A 14,295-nucleotide genomic window follows, 5' to 3' on the forward strand; every position below is an offset into this window, starting at 1 on the left:
AGTTTCAATGATCAGCATAGACACAAAAATCCTCAACAAAATACTAGCAATCCCATTCCAACAATACATTAGAAGACTCATAGACCATAACCAAGTGAGATTTATCCCAGTGATGCAAGGATTTTTCAATATCCACAAATCAATCAGTGTGATACACCACATCAACAAATTGAAGAATGAAAACCATTTGATCCTCTCAATAGATGCAGAAAAAGCTTTTGACAAAATTCAACACCTATTTATGATAAAAACTCTCCAGAATGGGGGCATTGAGGGAAAATACCTCAACCTGATAGAGGCCATATATGAGAAACCTACAGCTAAGATCATACTCAATGGTGAAAAGCTGAAAGCCTTTCTTCTAAGATCAGGAACAAGACAAGGATGGCCACTCTTGCCACTTTTATTCAACATAGTTGTGGAAGTCCTAGCCACAGCAGTCAGAGAAATAAAAGAAATGAAAGGAATCCAAATTGGAAAAGAAGAAGTAAAACTGTCACTGTTTGCAGATGACCTGATCCTATACATAGAAAATCCTAAAGATGCTACCAGAAAATTACTAGAGCTCATTGATGTGTTTGGTAAAGTTGCAGGATACAAAATTAATACACAGAAATCTCTTGCATTCCTATACAAGGAAAGATCAGGAGGAGAAATTAAAGAAACAATCCCATTTATCATCACATCAAAAGAATAAAATACCTAGGAATAAACCTACCTATGGAGACAAAAGACTTGTAGCCCCACTCCTGGGCATCCAGAGAAAAACATGGTTCAAAAGGATACATGCACCCCAATGTTCATTGCAGCACTGTTTACAATAGCCAAGTCATGGAAGCAACCTAAATGTTCATTGACCGATGAATGGATAAAGAAGATGTGGTACATATATACAATGGACTATTACTCAGCCATTAAAAAGAATGAAATAATGTCATTTGCAGAAACATGGATGGACTTGGAGATTAAGTCTGACAGAGAAAGACAAATATCATATAATATTGCTTATATGCAGAATCTTAAAAAAATGATAAAAATGAACTTATTTACAAAACAGAAATAGGCTCACAGACTTAGAGAAGGAACTTATGGTTACTGGGGGAAAGTTTGTGTGGGGAGGGATAGACTGGGAGTTTGGGACTGACATGCACTCACTGCTATACTTAAAATAGGTAACCAACAAGGACCTACTTATAGCACAGGGAACTCTGCTCAATATTCTGTAATAAACTAAATGGGAAAAGAATTTGTAAGAGAATACATACATGTATATGTATAACTGAATCACTTTGCTTTACACCTGAAACTAATACAACATTGTTAATCAACTATGCTCCAATATAAAAATGTAAAAAATGAATAAATAAGTAAATAAATAATAAAATAAGTTGTGTTGCAGTTGTATAGTTTGTATAACATTGCATTTTGTAAACATGATTGTGCATTGATTAGACAAACATTCTATGTTTACTGCTCAAACACTTTCAGAGGTCCCAAAAAGTTTATAGGGCTTAAACTCTGCCTACCGTGCTTAATGTCTAAATTAACTATGAATGGGACAATGGACTTATTCCAAACTACCTGGGTCGGGGGGATTTGGGGTAAAATTCCATTCTATTGTTATATATACTTGTCAAATGATTTTACTCAACTCCTATTTGTTATGAAATATGTTCTCCTTTAAAAAAATTACACATAATTTCCTGTGATGCAGAGGTCTGAGTTTTTCTTCTCTTCTTTAATCCCACGACACATGAAGGCATTGACATTAGAGCTGATTTAAGAATAAGGCAGGGACAATTATTCAGAGGTGACTGTGTGAGTCTATGAGTCAATGGTTCAGTTATCTTGTAAATTATGTAGTCATTATATCTCTTTGCAAACTACCAGTCTCGTTAAATATTTTTCCTTATATCCTTGATATTGTTCTTTTTAACATTTAAAGGGGTTAATAATGGTTTAGAAATAATAAAATAAAAAGTAGACTCCATGGTGGTCTAGGGCTGATGATAAAAGTCAAACATTGCCAATGAACCATACATTGCAGTAGCAACATATGGACAGCAAGAGTGACACTTGGACCACAGTCTCTTTCTGAAATGTTAAGGTTATTGTACTAGAAAAAATAAAAAAAATGAGTCTAAGTATGTTTTATTTCTTGCCACATCTAGCCCACCAAAAGAACAAATGAATCACACTTGTACTCTTTTTATTCTTTAGTCTTCTTTCATACACATAAAAAATAACCTTCAATAAAATATGTTAATTTATATACATAATATACAAAACCATATAGTTCATAAATGGCATAGAGCAGTATATAACCTTTCTCAAGATATACATAAAATTACAATGGTGCTGTTAAAAGGCATACAGGGGTAAAAAAAAAAAAATGTTGTTGGGCTGTGGCCATTGTTTTACCTACTCAAAGGCTGAACGATATCAATACATCTGCACACCTATAGCATTTCTGAGTTGAACTTCAGTACACTAAATGGGGAGTGCTGACATTAGATATGGCTAAGAATCATATGAACTGGCTAAATGCCTCTGATGGAAAAACGTATTAATAGAATGATTTTTTAAAGCACACTCATATATAACACTTGTTTGCTGTAACTAAGTAAAATCAACAAGATATTAATAATGAAGAAATTAGTGTGGTTGACAACCAAGTAAGCATCATTTACCTAAAAACTATAACTCCTGTTAGAAATATGTATTAATTATGCAAGTAGTAAGTAACACAAGGCTGACTTTACCCATCTAACCTTGTATTTCTTTCATGTAGTAATTTATTTACAGCTGCTACACAAGATTCACAAACAAAAACTGGGCATCCCTAACTTTAATATGTATGGAATTAACTGGGGATCTTGTTAAAATGCAGAATCTGATTCAGTAGATCTGGGGAGGGGCCCAAGATTCTGAATTTCTAATAAGTTCATAGGTGATGTTGCTGCTGCTGCTCTGGGATCCCAGTTTGTTCCACAAGGAACTAAAGCATTTCACCCATGTATTTTGAAGACATAAAACTACTTTATATTAAAATTAACTAACGATGAGAGTGAAATATGAATAAACATGGAAATATAAACTTGATACTTTAAAAAATTCATATAATACCATTACAAAATTTTGTAAATTAATAAACATCTGTATTATGTATGCAATGCTAGTGAGTTTTCTTTCAAAAAAAACTTTTAATATCCAAGCTTTACTAAATTGAGAAAATTATTAAAGAACAGTTATGATTATGTATACTGCTTTCATGTGACTTCATTGCTGTGATAAATATTGGTAAACCTTTTTTTTTCTAATAAATAATTAGAGAGGATTAATTTCATAGGGATAAGAGGACTTATCTTTAAATTATAGTACTGTTTCCCCAGAGCAACAAAAAATAATTCATGAAGAGGTAAAAAGTATTAAAAAATATTCTGGATATGAAGGGTAGATGTAGAAACATCAGACTCCATCTAAGAAGAATCTTCAAAAAAGAAAAGACAATTTGGGGAAATATTTAAAGTTACATGTCAGAATTTAATATAATTAGGGAAAATGTAAGACTTTAGATGGAAAAGTCTTGTCAAGTAGAAGGCAAATTAGATAAGAAAAAAACACACTTGTTATCAATAAAGAAGAATTTAAGAACATGAAATGGCAAATACTTTAAAAATCTTACAGCAAAATAATCTCCTCAAAAATATACAAGAAAGAAATTCACATCAGAACAGTGACACTGAATGAAAACAAATACATAGACTAATAACTTCTAGTTTTTGACAAAAAAAATCTTGTAATTCTGTGTCCTTTTAATCTATTGTACAAATTTGATGGAAAAAATGATAAAGAAAAGCTTTTTAAGTAATAGTAGCAAAGTATTGCTTTCAATTGTTTTTTCTTGGTAAACATACCCTAGCAAAAGTATAAGTGAATCACTATGTGGTTTTTGAAACTCTATGTGGTTTTTGAAACACTATGTGGTTTTTGATTTAGGGTGTAAAATAAAAATATAATAAAATTGTCCATTTATAAATAAAGCTAAATAGTATATCCATGGGAATCCAGAATTAAATTCTGAACAATACCAGTATGATCAACTGTGGGTAGGGTCTGAGAAAGACTGGAAGTAAGAAGAACACTTGTTTCATTTATGGAGATGATGAAGATGTTGGTAAGCTTAACAAACCGTATAATGTATTATTAACTGTATTACATATACATGTGAGTCTTAAAATCTTATGGATAAAGCAGAAATGTAAACCTGTAATGTATAATCACAAAGCAGTTGAAAAATTATAGTAACTTAAATGGAAATTGGAAAAAGAGAATAAAAAAGAAATGTATTAGAAATAGAAACAGGATAAAATAAAATAATTATTAATAAATAATTACATAAATATAAATTAATAAAACAGTGGTTCTCAAATTGGTTTGAGATACACACTTGCACATAACTCATATTCACACCTAGACACAAACACATGCAGAAAATTTTAGCAATATATTATCTATAAGAGTTTTTTAATGCAAAAGAATTTTGGATGTACATGGGAGGGAAATTATACCAAGGCAATAGGACCTAAGAAAGAGAGAGGAAATTGAATTCGACATTATAGACACACTATTTTTTATTGTGAAATTATCCTAAGGGATAATAATGGATTTATAGACTGATAAAAGCAGTAGTTATGATAAGATATTTACATAAAGATACTATAGCATATCTATGGTTATGCTTATGCCTAAAATACATGCAAATCCTATCTACTATTGATGCAGCAAAGAATAATTGGTGTTTGGGTAGAAGGTTCTATGTACATGATTTTGATATGCCATCAAATACATGTAGTATCTGAGAAGCCACTGATGGGAGAAACAGAAATATTCAGAAGCAGAGGAACTTTTGAGTATCACATTCCTATAACCCTGAATTCAGTTGGTTGATAATAGAGTCCTGAGCTAGGGCAGAGATCATAGGATGAAAATTCAAAAATAGAGAAAGACATATTTAAATACTATTAGCTACAGTTGATTAATTCACCAAATGTTTACTGAGTTCTTGTTAAATGTAAAGGAACCTGTGAAGTGTTATGCATATAACATTATGCTTCATGCTATGGGGAAAATAGTAAATTGAGATAGTCAAAGGAAGGCATCACAGTATAGTGAAATTTTACTTGGCTTAGATTTCAATTTAAAAAAAGGAGAAAACATGGCATTTTGAGGAATAAAAGCATAAGTAAGAATGCAGAGCAAACACATAGAGACAAGAGTTAGCTTAATGTTCACCTCCTTTATTCACCTCTCTGAATAAATAGATAAGTAGATATTTTAAATACATATTCCTTGAATATGAAAAATAAACACAGGCATATAGGTAATATATATAGGCATGTCTCATTTTATTGCACATTGCTTTATTGTGCTTCTCTGATATTTTTTTTTTTTTACATATTGAAGATTTGTGGCAACCCTGTGTCAAACAAGTCTATAGGTACCATTTTTCCAACAGCATTTGCTCACTTTGTGTCTCTGTGTTACATTTTGGTAATTTTTGCAATATTTCAACCTTTCTCATTGCTATCATATTTTTACAGTTACTTGAGATCTTTGATGTTACTATTGTAATTGTTTTGGGTGCCACAAACCACACCCATATAAGATGTAAACTTAATAGGTAAACGTTGTGTGTACATTCTCACTGTTCCACTGACTGAGTGTTCCCCATCTCTCTCTCTTCCTCAGGCCTCCCAATTCCCTGAGACACAACAATACTGAAATTAGGCCAATTAATAACCCTAAAATGCCTTTAAATGTTCAAATGAAAGAAGACTCACACATATGTCACCTTAAATCAAAATTTAGAAATGATTAAGCTTAGTGAGGAAGACATGTCAAAAGCTGAGATAGGTTGAAAGCTAGGCCTCTTGTGCCAAACAGTTAGCCAAGTTGTGAATGCAAAGGAAAAGTTCTAGAAGGAAATTAAAAGTACTACTACAGTGAACACACAAATGATAGGAAAGCAAAACAGTCTGATTGCTGATATGGAGAAAGTAATAGTGGTCCAGATAGAAGATCAAACCAGCCAAAACATTCCTTTAAGCCAAATCCTAATCTAGAGCAAGGTCTTAATACTCTTTAATTCTATGAAGGTTGAGCGAAGTGAGGAAGCTACAGAAGAAAAGTTTGACGCTAGCAGAGATTGGTTCATGAGGCTTAAGGAAAGAAGTTGTCTCCAAAACATAAAAGTGCAAGGTGAAGCAGCAAGTGCTAATATAGAACCTACAGCAAATTATCATCTAGCTAAGGTAATTAATGAAGGTGGCTGCACTCAACAACAGACTTTCAAGGCAGACAAAACAACCTTTTATTGGAAGAAGATGCCATCTAGGACTTTCATGGCTAAAGAGGAGAAGTCAGTGCCTGGCTTCAAAGCTTCAAAGGACAGATTGACTCTCTTGTTAGGGATTAATGCAACTGGTGACAATGAAGCCAATGCTCATTTACCAATTTGAAAATCCTAGGGCACTTAAGAACTATGCTAAATCTACTCTGCCTGTGTTCTACAAATGAAACAACAAAGCCTGGATGACAACACTTCTGTTTACAACATGATTCACTTAATATTTTAAGCCACTGTTGAGACTACTGCTTAGAAAAAAAAATATTTTGTTCAAAATATTACTGCTCATTAACAGTACACCTGGGGCTTCCCTGGTGGCACAGTGGTTAAGAATCCACCTGCTAATGCAGGGGACACAGGTTCGCGCCCTGGTCCAGGAAGACCCACATGCTGCGGAGCAACTAAGCCCATGTGCCACAACTACTGAGCCTGCACTATAGAGCCTGTGAGCCACAACTACTGAGCCCACGTGCCACAACTACTGAAGCCCACGTGCCTAGAGCCCATGCTCCACAAGAGAAGCCACTGCAATGAGAAGCTCACAAACCGCAATGAAGAGTAGCCCCCACTCGCCACAACTAGAGAAAGCCTGTGTGCAGCAATGAAGACCCAACACAGCCAAAAATTAATTAATTAATTAAAAAAAATACACCTGGTCACCTAATGGATGTGTACAATGAGATGAATGTTGTTTTCATGCCTGCTAACACAACATCCATTCTGCAACCCATGGATTGAAGAGTAATTTCAACTTTTAAGTCTTATTATTAAAAAATACATTTCATAAGGTTATAGCTGCCAAAGATAGTGATTCCTCTGATGGATCTGGACAAAGTAAATTGTAAACCTTCTGGAAAGGATTTGTCATTCTAGATGCCATTGAGAACATTTGTGATTTGTGGTAAGAGGTCAAAATATCAACATTAATAGAAGTTTAGAAGAAGTTGATTCCAACCCTCATGTATAATTTTGAGGGATTCATTACTTCAGTGGGGGAAGTGACTGTAGATGTTGTGGAAATAGCAAGAGAACAAGAGATACCACTGGAGCCTGATGACGTAGCTGAATTGCTACCATCATATGATAAGACTTTCAAGGATGAGGAATTGTTTCTTACGGATGATCAAAGAAAGTAGTTTCTTGAGATGGAATATACTCATGGTGAAGATGCTGTGAAGACTGTTGAGATGACAATAAATAATTTAGCATATTACATAAACTTTGTTGATAAAACAGAAGGGAGTTTGAGAGATTGACTCCAATTTTGAGAGAAATTCTACTATGGGTAAAAATGTACTAAACAGCATTGCATGCTACATAGAAATTTTTCTTCAAAGGAAGAGTCAATAGACAAAATTCACTGTTGCCTTATTTTAAGAAATTGCCACTGACACCCCAAACTTCAGGAACCACCACTCTGATGAGTCAGCAGCTTTCAACATCAAGGCAAGACCCTCCACCAAGAAAAAGACTATTATTTGCGAACTCTCAGATTATGGTTAGCATTTTTTAGCAATAAAGTTTTTTTAAAATTAAGGTATGTACATTTTTTTTAGACATAATGCTATTGCAGGTTTAATAGACTACAGCATAGTGTAAACATAACTTTTATATACACTGAGAATCTGAAAAATTCCTGTGATTAACTTTATTGTGATGTTCTGGAACCAGACTTACAATATCTCCGAACTATGCCTGTATGCATACATATACTTTCAATCATCTACATGCATATAACGGATGTCACTGCATTTAAAACCTAGCACTGTTTCAATGGGTTACAATGTAGGCTTTCAATATTTCTATTTAATACATAAGAAAACTTTTCGCCACTTAAAGTTATTCCCAGATATACTCCTTCAAACAATATGATTCATGTTAATTGAATTATTGCCTTATTCACTTATTACTTTGCAATATATTTATCATGTTCACATTTAAAAATATTTTTCAGGGATTTTACATTTTACTGTGGGATGGATCCCAAATAGAAGAAATGGTTGGAACCCAGAACAGGACAACAGGGAACTTTACAAGGCAGAATGCCCTTGTTTGTGTTGCATGACCCTAATCCCTGGTAATAGTCAAACTTCTACTCTGCCACACAGTAAGAACACAGATAAATAAATCGGTAAATTAAAAGAATGGTGCTTATAGGAATACCATTTTACTGAGTGAGCTCCAAGCTCTACTTTTTGAAATAAATTCAGTCAGAGAAAAAGCAATCCATTATGAGTTTAAATGAATATTATTTTAAAATTATCTTGCTTTTCATTAGTACATTTTTGTTCCTTGTTTAATATTGCTAAATATAGTTAATTGTTTCCTTGAAACTTACCTAACTGAAATTAATTAGGTGATGGTTTATTCTCTAAATAGTTATAGTCATGAATCACATTTTTCAACAAGGGCACCCCTCCCCCCCCCAAAAAACAGGCTTAACAGAAAAGCCAATCTTATAAAAGCATCAAAAAATAAAAACAATTCTTTTTAAGTGTAAATTATTTTCATGGAGCTTTTGAGTGTGAACTAAAGGGCTTGTTTGGTGTTTCAGACTATATATATGTGTGTGTGTGTGTATATATATATATACATACATACATATATATACGTATATATATATGTATATATATACATATATATATATAGTTTAGAAATTTTATTTTAGAAATTTTCCACAGCACAGAGACCTTATACTGATGCTGATATAACATAATGCTGCAGGTATTTGCCTGACTCAAGCTTAGATCACAGAATTTTTCTCCAAAATATGACAGTGGGGTTTATAGGCCATGATTAATTTTTGCTGATTATTTAAACTGAGACCATATAAACTCAAGAATTTATATGTGGCTATTAATGGTCATTTACCCATGTCTAAGAAGAGAAAATTCAATTTTCTTAAAGTGATAAAGAGATAATGCTGTATGCCAGAAACAACAACCAGAGTATATTCTAAGGAGAGAAGTTGATTGAGAGACAAGCTTTCTAGGACTTCTGCTGAAGTTTCTAATGAGGTCTCAACACACTTCCTTTTCTTATGTACCCAATAAAGTATGTTGATAGCTTGTAATAAAGTCTCATTTTTTGCTGAAAGGAGCTCTTGTTCCTTGCAAATGAACAAAGGCATTAAGACATCTAATCAAAAAAGTGTTATCCAGTAGCCTGTGGAATTGTTAAGTAGAATGGTATTTTGACAGTTTATCCATTTTAATTGGATTGAGGTACATTGGTGCTGCACAGAAGTTTTTCTTTTGTTTTTATGTTTCTTTTTGTTTATTTGCTTTTTAATTGGAGAGTAGATTAGCTCCATGTAATTTACCTAATAAAAACCTTCACCAGGCTTGTGTTCCCAGAGAAAACCAGGACTTGGAGGAATTTATAGGCAGTTATTTTTACTGGTTGCGGGAGTGGGGGTGGGTGGGTGGGGGTGGTTATGTGTGAGGCCCCATTGCCTGGAGGCTAAGAGAACAAGCTGTAGATCCAGGTTACCAGGATGTGAATTCTGGTCTATTCTCACTAGTGTTCTTAGGTTAAACAAATGAATTAACCACTATTTTGTTTAGTTTTCTTATCCATAAAATGTGGATAAAAGAGAAATTAAGTTATATGGCTCTTATGTGGATTAATCGTGAAGTGAACGGAAGAGTGCCTGGGGTATACTGTTTAACAAACATAACTGCCTAGATTAGTAGACAGGATTAAACAGGGTGGCCTTTGTGAAGAGACTGTGAATAGCCAGGTATAGAAAAAGGAGAGTTCCATTCTTTCAGGAAAAGGAAGGATTCAAAGTTAATGACTTTCAAAAAGAAACATGGAAGGATGCCAAAGACAATTGAGGTTTTTCTCAGATTTCATAAAATAGATATCTACCAAAAAGATTGTATGGGGATCCTGAATTAATTATGGGGAAAAATTAGAATACTCGGAAAACTGATCGTGTATTTTATTCTCTATTTGTGCTCAGCATGGCTCTGTTTCTCACATACTTTTGTTTGAAATGAGTCACAGAGTTCAGGTAGTAAAAGTTTGAATGAAAAAGAGTTACTTGGGGATAAATGAACTATGGGGAAAGCAGATAATATGAAAGGTCTTGTTCTTTTCCACCTCACGTCCAATCAATTGCAATTCATGCCAGCTCCACCTTCAAAACTTTCAAAATATACCTGAGATCTGAGTTCTCTCCACCTCCACCTCCATCTTCTTCACTTGGTTTATTGCAGGAACCTACAAACTCGTCTCCATACCACTACGTTTTCCCACTTTTTATTTATTTTCCCCAGAGTAGTAGAAGTAATTCCATAAAACCTAATAATTCCCCTGTCACCCCTCTGTTCCACTCTCTCCAAAGGTTTCCACTCTCACCTAGACCAAAAAGCGCTGAAATGGGCTGAAATGTCACCATGGCCCTCAGCTGCTCGCTCTCACTTCATTTCCTGCTCCAACCCTCTTTGCTTACTCTGCAGCAATTACATTGGCCTCTTTGTTTTTCTTCAAACACGTGGAGCAAACACTTTAGAAACACTTGCAGTTCCCTTACTTAGATCTTGTCTTCCAAAATATTGATACTTCTAGATTCTACTTTTTTTTGGTCTCCTTATTAAGAAAAAAATCCTATCTATCTAAAATATGTTTCTCTAATTATCCTTGTATCTTACCTAACTTATTTACAATGTTACTCTTTACGTAAAATAGCATTTATTTGTACACTGTCAGTTGCCCCTAACAGGTTTTATAAATCCCAAGAGTGATGGCTTTGTCGGGTTTTTTTGTTGTGTTTTGTTTTGTTTTGTTGTTTCTTTTAAGAGACTCTCTGTTTCCTGGACATCTGGGGAGCAGAACCCCAGATAAAAACTTGTGGATAGTTTAAGACTGCATTTTCATGGACTTGCTAATGCAAATGTTCTGCCAAAACTTCTTTTGATATCTGTGTCCTATCTAGCAGCCAAAAGGTTTCTCCTGCACAATTCAATGTACAAAAATTATTTGGTTATTTTGATTTATCTTCCTAAACTCATGGAAAACGATCAAGTTTAACATGCTTAAACTGAAACACAAATATTGCTAATTAAATATGTATGGCTATTTTCTTTTTATTCAGAGCTTGCTTGGGCTGCATTTTATCATAAATATCATGTAGTACTAACTTAAAGCTATTTAGAAGTAATAAGAGGATCTTAATCCAGATAAACCAGAGTGTATTAAAGTGTATGTATGTATGGTATGAATGTAAATGTGTGTATTTGTTTTATTTATATTTATATGTAATATGTATTATCAATATATATAGAATATATTAATTAATATAGTTTATTATATGTACTTATGTATAAATGAAACATGGGTTTATATATAGAAAGAGCAATTAATCAAATGAAAAAATGATAACATGGAAAACTAAACTTTATTGACCACATTTAGCCATGTGAATAAAATTCTTAGTTTTGTATTTTCTTCACTGCTTAAGAATTGATCTAGCAAGATAAGTTGCGGATAGCAGTGAAACAATAGAAATAGCTGTAATGTTTACTATTACCACTCTGCATACTATAACATTCTGCTAAAATGATCTTTCAGCAGAAAAAAAGTACAATCTCTAACGTATTTCTCTGAAAAAGAAATCTGCAATTTATATGTCCATTTACAGATTTATTGTAAATGAAGTTTTGAGGGATATAAAAACCTTATACAATTGTCATTATCATTTCCATGAACATCTACATAGAACTTAGTTTGATTTATTATAAGGGAATTTGCCTCTTTTTATGAACTGTGGTATCTAATTTTTAGATTTGAAGCAGTATTTCCTGATTTATGTTGACGCTAATAACATTGACTCTGTGAAAATCACCATTCCCTCCAGTTTGGGCACTACCCTTGGGAGTATAGGTCATGGCTATCTAACAGCGGCATCCACAGCTGTTCGTGCTGACACAGGTTTGAGTGTTATTTCCTTGACAGAGGTCACAGAGAAGCAGTACAAGATAATTTTATGAGGCATCTGCTATATTTGTGGTTATTCTCATACTTCAAGATTGACCTACAAACTTTAGTTTCTGCAAGAAAATAACATTAAACCAAGACTCAGGGGCTTATAAATGGAAAGCTATAACAAATGAACTTTCATATGAATGGAATGTTATCTTCAGTTGAAAAATCAGTAAAGTTAAAACCAATAAAATGTTGGTTTCAAAGAAGGCTTAAATAGAGGTCAAAATGAGTATATTTAATTTGAAAAACTCAACTATAACATAAAAATCCAGCTAGAGTATACTCTATGTAAGTATACAGCAGTCAGTGCTGACTTATAATTATCTATAGAGTTTAGCTAGAATAACTTCCTTAAAATATTCATTTTTAAATGAGCAAATAAAACATAATTGCAATAAATAATTTTTACTATCTGATTTTTAATATTGTTGTCAATGTCTGGTTTAAGTAAAATTTGTTCTCAAAAATAATTTGCTATAAATTAAATTCTGAAAGACTAGCTCTCTATTGGGCTCTTTGTTTTCTCTCCTAATGCTTGTTCTTGGGGCCTAATGTACATCATAAAAAATGCCAGAAGATTATTACCTTTGAAGCCAGAACTATGCTCAGACGTTGCCTTGTTACTTATCAGTGTGACATTGAACAAATTACTTAACTCTTTTGAGACTGCTACTTCATCTATACAATGAATATTGAAATACCACAAGGTGATTCTTTTTTCTTTTTTAACACCTTTATTGGAGTATAATTGCTTTACAATGGTGTGTTAGTTTCTGCTTTATAACAAAGTGAATCAGCTTTACATATACATATATCCCCAAATCTCCTCCTTCTTGCGTCTTCCTCCCACCCTCCGTATCCCACCCCTCTAGATGGTCACAAAGCACTGAGCTGATCTCCCTGTACTATGTGGCTTCTTCCCAATAGCTATTTATTTTACATTTGGTAGTATATATAAGTCCATGCCACACTCTCACTTCATCCCAGCTTACCCTTCCCCCTCTCCCTGTCCTCAAGTCCATTCTCTATGTCTGGATCTTTATTCCTGTCCTGCCTCTAGGTTTTTCAGAACCATTTTTTTTTTTTTTTTTTTAGATTCCATATATATGTGTTAGCATACGGTATTTGTATTTCTCTTTCTGACTTACTTCACTCTGTATGACAGACTCTAGGTCCATCCACCTCACTACAAATAACTCAATTTCGTTTCTTTTTATGGCTGAGTAATATTCCATTGTATATATGTACCACATCTTCTTTATCCATTCATCTGTCGAAGGACACTTAGTTTGCTTCCATGTCCTGGTTATTGTAAATAGAGCTGGAATGAACATTTTGGTACATATCTCTTTTTGAATTATGGTTTTCTCAGGGTATATGGCCAGTAGTGGGTTTACTGGATTGTATGGTAGTTCTATTTTTAGTTTTTTAAGGAAACTCCATACTGTTCTCCATAGTGGCTCTATCAATTTACATTCCCACCAACAGTGCAAAAAGGTTCCCTTTTCTCCAAACCCTCTTCAGCATTTATTTTTTGTAGATTTTTTGATGATGGCCATTCTGACTGGTGTGTAGTGACACATTGTAGTTCTGATTTGCATTTCTCTAATGATTAGTGATGTTGAGCATCCTTTCACGTGTTTGTTAGCAATCTGTATATCTTCTTTGGAGAAATGTCTATTTAGGTCTTCTGCCCATTTTTGGATTGGGTTGTTTGTTTTTTTGATATTGAGCTGCATGAGCTGCTTGTAAATTTTGGAGATTAATCCTTTGTCAGTTGCTTCATTTGAAAATATTTTCTCCCAGTCTGAGGGTTGTCTTTTCGTCTTGTTTATGTTTTCCTTTGCTGTGCAAAAGCTTTTAAGTTTCATTAGGTCCCATTTGTTTATTTTTGG

The sequence above is a fragment of the Balaenoptera physalus genome (genome assembly GCF_965194825.1).
Source record: "Balaenoptera physalus genome assembly, chromosome: 18".
Classification (NCBI taxonomy): domain Eukaryota; kingdom Metazoa; phylum Chordata; class Mammalia; order Artiodactyla; family Balaenopteridae; genus Balaenoptera; species Balaenoptera physalus.